At 39.6% G+C, this 12,783-nt stretch overlaps 1 protein-coding gene across 2 annotated transcripts in view; it reads right to left on the bottom strand.

Moving 5' to 3' along the window:
• The window catches only part of LOC144520651 (helicase ARIP4-like), an 81,118-nt gene extending 69,354 nt beyond the window's left edge, over positions 1–11,764 (bottom strand). Inside the window, exon 1 of one of the 2 annotated variants that reach the window (XM_078254531.1) lies at positions 11,610–11,764. The gene's annotated coding sequence lies outside the window, so the exon portion shown is untranslated. The remainder of the gene's footprint in view (positions 1–11,609) is intronic. The other variant, XM_078254532.1, reaches the window with a different exon arrangement.
• Between the last annotated feature and the right edge of the window lie 1,019 nt (positions 11,765–12,783).

Genomic DNA, 12,783 nt, shown 5'->3' with positions numbered 1-12,783 from the left:
GGCCCTTTGCTGCATGTCATTTCACGTCAGTTCAGAGGCAGTAATATACATTTTATATTTCTTGTTCAATGTGCAGCATATGCTTGGTTTGCATAATGTCAAACAACACAAAATCAAATAAGCATATCTCAGAGTTCATGTAAATGTGGCCACAGTATCTGACCTGTAACATATTCCTCACACCTGCAGCTTGCTGATTCTAATTTGGACCTCTGACTGCTCAGAAAGAAACTGTTTTTCTAATTCTAATTCTGTCTTTGAAGCTGTAAATACCTACAACACGCACAAGTTTACTCAGGATAAGCCTGCAGTTAATGCATTGGCCTAGGAGCCTCGCACAAATTAGTGACCTGGATCAGTGAACAATGCTGATCTGCATCGACTCGCTTCACAGGATATTTTTAAACAGGTAAACCCTTGGGCCAATCTGTGCGTCATATCTAATTCCCGCCCCCCTGTGCTCCCTTTGGCCTGCAGCATCCGAGCACAGTTTAACAAAGAAAACAAGAAGAAAATGAAGAGCACCGATGCAATGCAGGAGCTCACACACTTAATCGATACCTTCAGAGTCCATGTAGTTGAACTGGGAGGGGTCGAGAGGCGGCAAGGGAGTGATCATTGCGCCAAGATGATCTCTAATTGGATATTGCTGGCTGGTCTCCAGCCAATCAGTGAGGGTATAGAGGGTTCATTGGGGTTGTTTAGGGTTCGCATGGGGACGCTGGAGAAGGGTCTCCTCTGCTTAACCTACATAAACCACAAAAGGAGGTGGCTTATTCTGCCTGCAGCCAATACCAAACTGCTGATAAAAACCCTGTTTGACCTTCAGAATGAAGAGAAGTATATGACTGCACTGACACTGAAGAGTTAAGTTGAACAATTGAAACAAAACCGTTTGGGTCACCTTTCTGCTGATAAATTATTTGTTTTATTTTGAGTCATAGGCACTATTCTCTCAACAGAAATTCATTTCCTTCCACAATCAAGATCTTAGACAGATTCCTTTTCAAAATCCCTTTTCATATTGGCAAGCCAGCAGATGTTTATCAAAAGAAATCTTAGATTTTTCCCATATGTCTCCAAATTGCATCTTTTTTCTCAGGTTTATCAGACACATCAAAAAGGGAATGTGATCCAACAGGGAAAAACGTGTGTGGAAGACCGATTGTTCATCAAAAATGTGGTGTTGAATAGATCCGTCTCGAAAAATGGATTGATTGCTGAACCAAAAAAAGCTAAATATGATAAAACATTTGGATCTGAAGTTGAGTTAAAGGTGTGTTTGTTTACACCTGAAGAGAGTCATTTTGGGTATCTAATAAGCCCTTGCTACTGCCTCTTTATAGACTTCTACATACTTCTGAAATGGTAAGTTGATTAGTGGATCAAACTATTTAATGAACACTCACTGCTTTCCAAATGTACAGATTTGCTGCTTTTGTTTAAGATCATTTTAAACTAAATTTCTTTTGAACTGCTGGTTGCACAAAAGAAATGAAGGCATCACCTTAATCAACAGAATAATTGAGGATGAAAATAATCATTAAACAGTCCTTCTTAAACATAATATCCAATCATGTTGTAGTAAAAGATTTAAAGGTGAAATATGTAATACTGACAGCTAGTGTTTAAAATAGTTACTGCAGTACAAATTCAAAATACTGGCGTTGTCTCCCTCTCACACGCATGGTTTCCGCTATATGCACGTGCAGCGGCACACCGCAGCTCCTTCAGCTATTTATGAAAAGTCATGAAGTCGTAATTATACATGGCTCACGTCCCACATATACACGTCCGCTCTACTGATCTCAGGCGAACGGTCAGCCGTTCTTCTCCCCTCTGAGGCTGAACAACTGGAACATGAAAACCGCACTCACGCGGGTCCCGTGAAATATGATAGCTACAGTTTATTGGAAAATGGCGTTGGGCACACTGAATTTGATGAATTAACTGTTTATCAGACCCCAGATGAGACAAGCGAACGCTGCGGTCCCTCTGCCTCGGACTTTCCCTGCTGCAGGAGACGCGTATTCCCCCGACACGCTGTATTAACATTACGGTTTAAAATGCTTTCCAGGTTACTGGGGGTGCATTCCGCTCAAAACCAACGTAGTAAATCTTAAAAACGTAGTAATCTTCCCTCAGCGTTTAGTTTTGTTGCTAAACTGTGCGTAAAAAGAGCGGTGACGTTAAATCGTCTGTTTCAGGTAACGGCACCCTAGGGTAGCCTACCGTCTATTTGCTGGACTGTTCCGAGGTAACCGTTGATTGCTAACGTTAGCAGATAAGCCCGTTGACAGCAAACGTTATTGTTCATATTTATGCACAATGACAAATACAGCAAACTTGCTAAAAAAAAGGAACTACACGCTGTTTTCAGGTAACGTTACTGTTGACGTTTAAACAGTGAGCGCTTGTTTAGCCTGGCTGGACATGTGGCAGATGAGAGAAGAAACAGACATCTGCTTTTTGCGAAGAAAAACTTGATGTACAAGTGATTGCAATAGGACTGTGTGTGTGTTTTGAGAAATATCGTTATACTGCAAGGCTATTTCTTTTTATTTGTTATTTATATATTATTTTATTGCCATTACCCATTTTCCCTGTTTTCATACAGAAGTTTAGTTTGCTAAATATATCAAATTATTTTAGTTGGATATTGGATGTGAAAAGGAGGAAATTGTTCTTCCATAACATTGAACTTTAGATGTGTGTGAATTTCCCACACCACGAGTAATTTATATAGTTATATTTTATAGCGATCGATTATCTGTTAAAAAAATGTTCAATGAAAAATGTTCTATTAAAGAAAAGACAGAAAATAAAATATTGGTGTGTGCTGTAAAGTGGTTAGAAAACAAATAATATTGGCTAAAATCGGTATCGACAGGTCAAACTCAATGAAAAATCGGAATCGGCCTAGAAAATTGTAATCGGTGCATCTCTACTTGCGATTGTTTAAGAAATGCCAATTAACCAGAGCACATTTGTCTTCTATCCTGGAATATTGTGTGGACCAGCCAGACCTTCCTCCCCAGTGCTGTGGATGTAGGTCTGGCAATGCGAGACTACTACAATTGTGTTTTGTGTATCTGCACGGACCCTTTCTGACTTCTGAGCTTAATCATTTATAGGACCAAAACAAAGTCTGCAGAGGTAAATAACTAAGACCCAGCAGTTATCTAAGATACTCAAAAAGCTTTGGGCCGTCGCTTCGTTAATACATTTATGTGGCAACGCATGCAGTAGCCAGAGATGTGTCTCTGGACTGTGGCATTCAAGCTAATTATTACAGTATGTAAACGCCAGTACTGTGCTGCAGCTCGACTGCTTCACCCACAGGAAAATCGAAACGTCTGGCATCAGACAGTTGTTTGGAATCCTGTTTGTTACAATTCAGGACAGATGAATGAGTTCACATTAACCCAGTCAGTTTGGCTGCTTATATAATCATCACCACGACAACTCAGTCATGTTAGTTTCCATTATGAAGCAATGACTACACATACACTTTGATTAGTTCAATAGGTTCTAACGTACAAGAAAACATACTGGTGGGTCTACAGCGCACACACACACACACACACACACACACACACACACACACTCTAAACTCCGCTATGACATTCTGAGTTGTGGACAAAACAAGACATCTGAGGATATCATATTGGCCTTTGGAAAACAGATTGATTTTTCACCATTTTATAGACCCAACAACTAAGCGAGAAAATAATGGGCAAATTATTCAACACTGAAAATAATCATTAGTTGCAGCCCTAATATACAAATTACTCACCATGAACATATACTCAGTGGAAGACTTGGAAGAACATTAGCAGTAACTAATCATAACAAATGACCCGACAACATAAAAATGCCATAGAACGTACACCAGGTTACCGTTTGAGGTCCACCTGTACAATATAATGCATTCCAATACAATTGCCTGCAATAAATCATCTTTATTAAGCCGATCCCATTTTCACTGAGTGTCACGCTGGAGTTGATTTTCCCCTACAGTCATTTTGAGGTGGCGCTGTATTACACTGCCTTATATTAAGGAATTTCTAATACCTGTTGTAATAAACAGCAGACCAAATGTCACAGTTAGGGACAGTTTGTCAGTAACATTGAACCGAGTCTGACCTTTCAGTTGTGAAACCTCTGACAACTGAGCCATCCTGCTGCTATGATGGCTTAGAGCCATTTATCCAACTTTCCCTTTGTTTACAGTTTTATGATCACCAAACACCCAACAAGAAAGCCAATAAGACATATCTATGCGTACAACTCCAGTGATGGACCGGTATATACAGTACATGTAAAATGATAAATGTATAATGTACAGCAGATTTAGTGCTGTAAGCCAGACAGTGGTCCCTTATTGCATCTATTCCTTTATCCCCTATAGTTCAACGACTATGACACGAATCAGGGATTGTGATTAACAATTTTTTTTATTTTTCATTTTGTAACAAAATACAAAACATACAACTCACAACATGAACCCCCAGCCCCTTCATCATCACCACTCACACAAACAAAAAATCAAGATAAGATGACACATGAACTACAATATTCAAAACCATTCAACAGAATAGTAACAAAATAGACAATAAACCATAAACAAAAACAAACGTATAAATGACACCACAAAGCCCCATTTTCTAGTAAGACATCCAATCTGGCAAAAAATTTTCAAACACAGCCACCCTAGCCATCTCACAAGCCCACTACTGGATTGACGGCACCCTTTTATTCTTCCATCCTCTTAAAATAATCTGTCTGCCTATCATTAAACTAGTCTGGAATTCCTCACCTCTCTTGATGAGAGAGGAAAACTAGAAATTGCTGACAATGTCCCTACACATTCCTCTCCCATTAAAAATGTTAAAGTTATAGTAAGTAAACTAGCAAAGTATAAGTACACACAGCGGTCCATCCACTCCCTACAGTAGATGTTTAAGAATTACTAAAACATAAGGAGTGGAGGTCAGAGTCTCAGTCGCCCTACATTCCTTCCTCCCTTTCTTTTTCCAGTGATTTAAACTCTCTGGCCAAAAAGGTAAAACTCTTACTAACTCTCTACTTAAACCCATTTCAACTACATTTCCCACTGTGATGTTTCAGTCTCTGAATATGAGCAGTGGAGGTCAGTCAGACTGCTCTGCCCAGCATCACTCTCCCTCTTGTGTTTTTACAAGGAGTGTAGGTCAAACAGATGCTGGCGCTTCCACCCCTCCCCCACTGTTTTAGGGTTCAGCGAGCTCAAGAAGCAGTGTGGATCAGGGGCTGAATCTCACGTCTCTTATTTGATAGCGCCTCGTTCCTCCGTGAAGGCCGGCTCAAAGCTCTCATTCCTGCCCTGAGGATCAAGGCTTGATCTCCGAGGAGCTATGAGTCTCAAGAGCAGCCTTCCTGGAAGCCGTGCAGCTGAACGCCATTGCTAACGGCGCCCAAACAACTGACAAATTCACGTAGTGCTTCAGAGGAAACGTTGCAGCCCTCTAAAAAACACATTTCCTCGTTTCCTCGTTCCTCCCATGATTTCCTCCGCCTCTCCCATGTTTCCTTAGTGGGACGGACTAAGACGCGAGGAAGGGACGGAACCGTGGATGCAATTTAAGGGAAGTGAGATTCAGCCAGGGAGACCCACACTGGTCTCACCTCCCTTTCTGTCCCCATCTACAGTATAGCTCAGAGAGACGGATGGACCTGCTGGTTTCTACTTATTCTTATAATCTTAAATATTAAATATCATTTATCTGCTTTGTCTTTGAAAGGCAAATATGTTTAGTATTTTTTAGGGCTGTCAAACGATTACATTTTCTTAATCGCGATTAATCGTTGAAGTTCTATAGTTAATCGCGATTAATCGCATGTTTTACCACATGATAAAAATTCTATTATTTTGCATTTCAGAACTGTTTTTAATATTAACATATTAACAATGGAAAGCAATTCTTATCAGTGTATCTTGATTGGGAATCAAATGAATGCAAAGAAAATGACTTTATGAACTTGATTTTAAAATTTGTATTTGTTTATTATTTATTTATTTATTTATTGTAAACTAAAGAAAACTGTGTGAATCTAGTCACACATTTGAATCTAGATTCAATATTAGGGTTGGGTATTGTTTGGTTTGGATACCGGTGCTAAAGCGGTACTTTTAAAAATGGCACCGGTGCCTTAACTGACTAATTAAGAAAGTAAAAAAGAAGGGTACTAAACAGTTGGTGACATTAAAGAATGGCTTGTTTATTGCTAAAGCCATATCGTCAAAATTAAATGTTTAATAATAATACGCATTGCTATTCCTGCAGCAGCAGGATGTGTTACGAGGAAGTACGGCAAAATAGTAGCCTGTTAGGCACGACACAAAGCTGAGTGAAGTGAAAATAAATAAATTAAATGGCGACATGCGATTAATACGATTAAAACAAATGAACGCATTATGCTCGGCCCTTAATCGCCTCGCGAGTAATGCTGACAGGCCTAGTATTTTTAATGTACCATAAGATAAAAAGTCTTGTTTTAAATATAATCCGTGAACAACATATTTCTTAATTTAAGATGCAGCTACAACAAGGCAAATCTTTCATGATATTTGCACTGGCTTGTTTTAAATAAGAGTATTTCTTAAATCAAAGACTTTGCCTTTCCAACCCAGGGTTGATCTGTTCTTTCCAACATTTTTTAAAAAATGCTTTTCGAAAGGGCTTTTGGTTTGCAACTTTGATTTGAATAAAAAAATAAAGAGAGCAAAAAATCCTAGTATGATCTTGTAGCTGAATTAAAAACCAACCATTTAATAAAAAGTTTATTTCACACAGACAATTTTTGTATTGTCTATTTTCCCTAATTCTTCATTTACTCCCTTGATTTTAACTAGATAGAATCATAATATACCACTGAAAATACCAGTGAATTTTTTGTTTAATTTTTTCTAAACTACCCAACTACATCGCTACAGCTATTTGGAAGTGATAGCTAGCAGGTTAATGGTTCCCATCACTTGTTACACTGACAAAAAACACAGTTCCTCCACTCTCATAGACAAACGGTTTGTCATTAATGTGCAGAACTGTCAAGGAGGCAAGCAGTAGCCACCCTCCTCATTCCTCGCTCAATCCTTCCATCACTCCTGTGCTGTTCTGAGCACTCTGTTCCTGTGCTCAGCCGCCCGCTGAGCTCGCTAGCAGGAGTAGACTGACGGACAGTGATGAAAGGATGAAAGAGAGGGATGAAAAAGGAGAGTGCCACAAAAGTGTCCCTAGATAATCCTTTCAACATTAAAAACAGAAAATTGGACTCTAAAAGGGGACAAAAAAACAAAAATCAATATTGCCGCCTGGTACAATGCCCTCACTATAGTTGGTGACATTAAAGAATGGCTTGTTTATTGCTAAAGCCATATCGTCAAAATTAAATGTTTAATAATAATAATAATCCGCATTGCTATTCCTGCAGCAGCAGGATGTGTTACGAGGAAGTACGGCAAAATAGTAGCCTGTTAGGCACGACACAAAGCTGAGTGAAGTGAAAATAAATAAATTAAATGGCGACATGCGATTAATACGATTAAAACAAATGAACGCATTATGCTCGGCCCTTAATCGCCTCGCGAGTAATGCTGACAGGCCTAGTATTTTTAATGTACCATAAGATAAAAAGTCTTGTTTTAAATATAATCCGTGAACAACATATTTCTTAATTTAAGATGCAGCTACAACAAGGCAAATCTTTCATGATATTTGCACTGGCTTGTTTTAAATAAGAGTATTTCTTAAATCAAAGACTTTGCCTTTCCAACCCAGGGTTGATCTGTTCTTTCCAACATTTTTAAAAATGCTTTTCGAAAGGGCTTTTGGTTTGCAACTTTGATTTGAATAAAAAATAAAGAGAGCAAAAAATCCTAGTATGATCTTGTAGCTGAATTAAAACCAACCATTTAATAAAAAGTTTATTTCACACAGACAATTTTGTATTGTCTATTTTCCCTAATTCTTCATTTACTCCCTTGATTTTAACTAGATAGAATCATAATATACCACTGAAAATACCAGTGAATTTTTGTTTAATTTTGTTTAACTTTTCTAAACTACCCAACTACATCGCTACAGCTATTTGGAAGTGATAGCTAGCAGGTTAATGGTTCCCATCACTTGTTACACTGACAAAAAACACAGTTCCTCCACTCTCATAGACAAACGGTTTGTCATTAATGTGCAGAACTGTCAAGGAGGCAAGCAGTAGCCACCCTCCTCATTCCCTCGCTCAATCCTTCCATCACTCCTGTGCTGTTCTGAGCACTCTGTTCCTGTGCTCAGCCGCCCGCTGAGCTCGCTAGCAGGAGTAGACTGACGGACAGTGATGAAAGGATGAAAGAGAGGGATGAAAAAGGAGAGTGCCACAAAAGTGTCCCTAGATAATCCTTTCAACATTAAAAACAGAAAATTGGACTCTAAAAGGGGACAAAAAAACAAAAATCAATATCGCCGCCTGGTACAATGCCCTCACTATCAAACACAAAACAAAACTTAAAAAAAAAAAAAAAAAATAATTAAAAACTTTAAATAAAAATCAGGCCAGCAAGATAATTGGCTCCCCCCAAATCCCTCCAGACAGAACTTCACACCCGTTCTGTACTCAGGAAGGCCACTATAAATCAAACAGGATCCCACCCAACCCCTTCACCAATCCTTTCAGTTACTGCCATCAGGTCGACGCTACAGAGTCCCATTTACAAGAAAAAACATATAAAAAAAATCCTTCACCCCCACTGCCATCACCACACTTAACAGCCATACATAGACAACATCAAACAGCTCCATTCAGGCTTCTTCTTGCACTGTTTTTTGCATTTGGCACATGTTCGTACACTGTTTCTATATGTATCTTTATGTTCTATACGTATTTCATGTCATTTAAGCCTGCCCTGTCAAAGACAGATTTCTGTCACTTGTGACAGTTTCTCTTATCTGATCTTAAACAAATTAACCTTGGCAAACGACTTATCATTTTCTTCAAAATTTCATACTTAACACAAACTAGGCACATGTAAACAGTGTTGACAATAGCTCTGACATAGCCACCAGTGCAGAGCATCCATTCCAGACAGTCTGATCAATATGCGGTACCTTTTTTCCGACCTCAGAGGAGAAAAGGCCATTATCCGGGTGGCAGGGATCTTTAATGATTCTCCTAGCCATATTCTTGCAGCGCATGGTGTAAATAATTTGTTTTACTGTAACCTTCATGCCCACACTTATCACCATCACCTCCCATAAAAAAAAATAAATAAATAAATACTTTGGCACCCAGTGGCTGCAGGTTAAAGAATGTTTAAAGACAGACTGACCTTCACTAAAGAAAGCACACCATCAAACAAACCTTTTACAATGACGACAATAAACATTCATGCAAAATCTTCTTCCGTCCGATGTTGCCCGAAAGAATGATAAAATGAGTGGGTTTGGGGAGAGAGGGTTTCATCAGCTAAGGTTGTGTCTGGCTGAAGTGGTTCACTAGATACCTGACCCAAGGTCAACAAAGTCTCTGAATCAACAGCTACAGCGGAGGCAGACAGAAAAGCCTGAAAATCTGACTATTAGAACCTGATCCTCCCGCCACGGGTCGATCAACCTGATACAGTATGTGACTTGGAAACAAAATGCCTAGTCAGCTATACAATAATCCCCCCCCATAAAAAGACTTGAAAGGCAACAGTGAAAGCTACATGTCATGGCCACCAAATCACAGCCAGTAATTCAAACACACCTATGGACTTTTAGGAGATAAGATAGTCAAAGACAACAGATTATGAGTTTCCTTTGCAGCAAGAGGAAAACAATCTGAAGCTTCAACTCAGCAACAAACTAAAATGTTTTTGTCACAGATCCCTCAAAATCAAACAAGGACTTCTGTCTGAAGCTACACACATATTTAACAGCCATACAGACAGAAATCCATAGTAGAGACAACATAGTTCACTGCAACTAGAAGACCTGTTTGGTATTGATTAAAGCATGACTTAACCTTTTTCATTTTTCTCTGCTCTCTGGCATCACACTCTCCTCCTGCATATAACAAGCTCAAGCTCTTCTCTGAGGGTTGTAAAAAGGCATTCTGGGAAATTGAAATGACTGAAGTACATAGAGGGAATGTAGGTACATCACAGAGGGAAACGCCAGAGGAATTGTAATCAAGTGTTCGATCAAACTGAGGAGTTATACCAAAAATGTTGCAAGTAATATTCAGCTGCTGCACCTTTTTCACAGCAGATATGCTGACTTGTGGAACCAGGTAAAGCATAGCTTAAGCCAATAACATTAGCAATGGCTCAGTCCCGGCAAGTGTCCCGGGTAAGCCATGACAGTGGCCCAGCATGCACAAGTGAAAAAAAGTTGTATAAAGCCTTTTGTGGCTCTAGAGGGATGATGGGACGTCACTTGAGTCAGCGTCGGTTGGGGCTGAAGACTACAAGTCTGAAATTCTTTTTAAAATCTGGAGGTGACAAGTTAGAAAGTGAACTAGCCAGACCTCTGTACCCCGGTCCTCATCTCCGCTTGAGGCTAGCAGATCAAGGCTACATTAGCCGCTACTAGCATAACAAACCTGAATCTCCAAACTGAGGAGTCAGTAGTTGAGTTGCATTGTGGGTAATGGCACCATTTTGAGTGCAAGTGGAGTATCCTTTTAAGTCTTTTTTGAAGTCCCAAGTCTAAAGCTCTTTTGTGTAACTTGCTATCAGTCTCGTTGAAGCTAGTTCAACCACAAATGTTTTAAAGTGGTTGCTTAGTCAGCTAATTACACACATCCCTCTTCTCCTGAGCTCTTTACTTCAGTCACATCTCTGTTCACATATGATCAACTGTCAAAAGTTGCAACAGTGACAGTTTTCACCTGAAAGTGAGTGGACACAGGAAACAGTATTAACTACCAGGGCTTTAAGTTATTCACCATCTCACTTCCTAGTGTTACATAGCCTACCTCAAATCTTTGTAGTACAGCTGATTCCACCACCAAGGGTGAGTGCTGAAGCTGGTTGCCTCAAATACAAAGTGCTATATTGAGCCATGGGGTGGCCCTAAATTTTTCTGCCAACTGAAAACAACTTTAGGGGGTTCAACTACAAACAGATAATAGCTGATTAAGGTGATTATGGAACTACCTAACTTGGCATTTAAGCCTCAATTTACATAACTCTTTACATAAGCCACTTCCATGTTTGGTTTGCCTTCATAGCCTAACTGGCTGTTATGTAACACTGCCACAAATTAGGCGCCCATGCATTTCAGCTGGGCTATTTAACCCCGCAGATGCGTCAGCTCTGTTTGCTGTTCGTGTGCCCGGCTCGTTTCACGGCTTGTTCCGAGGAGGCATGTCATGAAAAAAAGCAAGTAGCGTGCTTGCTTGTTTCATAACACGGAAGGAGGCTGCAACAGCAATGCAGACAGAAGGAAGCGGAGGTGCACAAGTGCAGCGTGCTCCTCTTTTGTCTGGAGCCTAATTGACGCCCCGCAACAATGCAAACAGCAAAAAATAGGGTTTAACAGCAAAAAAAAACCTTTACAAGCGGACATAAAACCCGGTGTGTAGCTCACCTTCGGTCCCCCGTTTCTGCGGCGAGTCCCTCCGCGAGAAACGCTTTTATTTCTGAAGTGGTAATGAGATGCAGGGCAGGCTTGGCCGCTTCCACTCATTCATCAGTTTCTTGCTCAAAGAAAAGGGTCAGTCCTGATGGTCCCTGGCTCCCTGCATGCGCTCTGCACAAAAAAAAATCCATTACGAAAGTTCCGGAAGTGCACGAGCATCCTAACTGTCGAGGGTTACTAAAGGCACAAAAGCTGCATACGTAATAAATGTGAACCACTGCAAGTTGTGATTACAGTTGTGTTTAATAACTTACATTGCTGTTGTAGAAATATATATTTTGTCTATATAGCCTATATTTATTATAATTATTACAGGCTACATATTCTTATATAGCTTACTCTGTTTTGCCTTTATAGGCCATATGGTAGTGTTCACATACTGTTGATGTAGGCTTTAAGCCTACTAACTACAAAATCCTGCCTAGTAGGTTGTCCACAGGCTACAGTTTTAATGTTTAAATGTCTGAAAGTAGACTGGGTAAACCCAGATTTGATTTCGCCCTGTTCAATCTTAAAAGATTGAGCTTGGTCTGGTGATAGCCAGACTAGTCTGAAAGGTGTCTGAGAAGTAGATGGATGGAAAAGCAAAAATTTGTATATGTATGTGTGCATGTGTGTCTATGTGTATATGTGCGTGTAGGTATATATATATATATATATATATATATATATTAACTTCTTCCTACTCCTATTCTTGAACATGGGAATTCCTTATTTGAATCATTTCCAATGATTTTGGAAGATTGTGCTGAAATGTACATGTTCTTATTTATCTGTTATTTTTATTTTTTAACATGTTCAACACAAACTAAACTAAACTGAGTTAAAGGCTCTGCACACCCACACAGGTGTTTCCGTAATTCTGCCTCTATAGACCTTTGCTCAGGTTGAAGTTGGTTGGAGTAATGCTGGAAAGTACCCAAGTAATCATGTCACCAATGTACTAAACAACTTAACAAGTTCAACAGGAAAGGGAGACTGCTGTCAATCAAGCACAGTCTGTACACGCCCACACAGTCCTGAGAAGAGGTCTACTTAAAAATAAGACAAATAATTAAAAACACAACTTTCACTCGAGTGTCCTGAAATCCTAAACATGGACTGATGTTGTGAAAGAAATTGT

The sequence above is a fragment of the Sander vitreus genome, chromosome 7 (assembly GCF_031162955.1).
Source record: "Sander vitreus isolate 19-12246 chromosome 7, sanVit1, whole genome shotgun sequence".
Classification (NCBI taxonomy): Eukaryota; Metazoa; Chordata; class Actinopteri; order Perciformes; family Percidae; genus Sander; species Sander vitreus.
Note: the sequence above shows the minus strand (reverse complement) of the source record. Positions and strands in the feature narration are given on the sequence as shown.